Source organism: Phascolarctos cinereus, unplaced genomic scaffold (genome assembly GCF_003287225.1).
Source record: "Phascolarctos cinereus isolate Bilbo 61053 unplaced genomic scaffold, phaCin_HiC Scaffold_5;HRSCAF=322, whole genome shotgun sequence".
Classification (NCBI taxonomy): Eukaryota; Metazoa; Chordata; class Mammalia; order Diprotodontia; family Phascolarctidae; genus Phascolarctos; species Phascolarctos cinereus.
Window position 1 is genome coordinate 251,985,613 of NW_027555958.1, and position 1,050 is coordinate 251,986,662.

Genomic DNA, 1,050 nt, shown 5'->3' on the forward strand with positions numbered 1-1,050 from the left:
TATAAACCTAATCCTCTTTCCCTCCCTGGAAACAGAGGTGGTGCAAGGTGAGGAAGAGTGTCGGGGGAGTAAATCTGTATATTTGCATACCTTTTGAAACAAAAGCTAATTGAACTAAGTAGCTAAATGGCATATAGGGGAACCATCTTCTAAATTTAGTGGAAAACTGTTGGTAGTTGTTGGAGCCATTTGAGACGTCTATGTCCTCAGCCCTCTTAAAGATATCAAAGAACCCTGTAAGAGGGGTGAGATGTAACCTATGTGGCCTTCAAACAGTGGGGGTGAGGGTAGTCAGTTGTTATGTTATCAACACTTCAAGGGCTGCTGCTACTGCTGTCTCCCCAAACTTAGCCAGGCTCATCCTGAGAGTTGACATGAGCTCACTTGGCCCAGCTGCAGTCTGGTAGAACTTGCCAGAGCTCATGATCCAGTGACATGGCCTTAGAGAACTGACATTTAACTCCAAGACATGACATGATGAGGGGACTTGAGTGAAGAGGGAGAGGGGATTAGAATTATGATTTGTTCTGAGTCATTACAAGATGCTTTTCACCATGGAGTTTACAATCCTGTATTCTTGCTCATGACATGTATTAATATGGTTTGGCTTTATTAGAACAGGATTGGCTTCAGACTAACAAATTATATTTTTAAAAAATAAGTACTTTATTAGGAACCTAACTTTAACAAATGGTAAATCCATGAAAATTAGATTTACGATTTTGGGGGATATAGATCTGTGATATATAGCACATCTAGTGAGGAAACTTCTATGCGAATTTAAAATAAACTTTTAAGGGCAGCTAGGTGGTGAAGTGAACAGAGCTCTGGCCTTGGAGTCAGGAGGACCTGAGTTCCAATACAGCCTCAGACACTTAACACTTAACTAGCTGTGTGACCCTGGGCAAGTCACTTAACCCTGATTGCCTCACCAAAAAAGCAAAATAAATAAATAAAATAAAATAAGCTTTTATTCTTCAAGACAAGAATTGCATTTCCACTTGTTTGTACTCATAAAGTACAATGTTCACTTTTCTCCCTCTGCACACA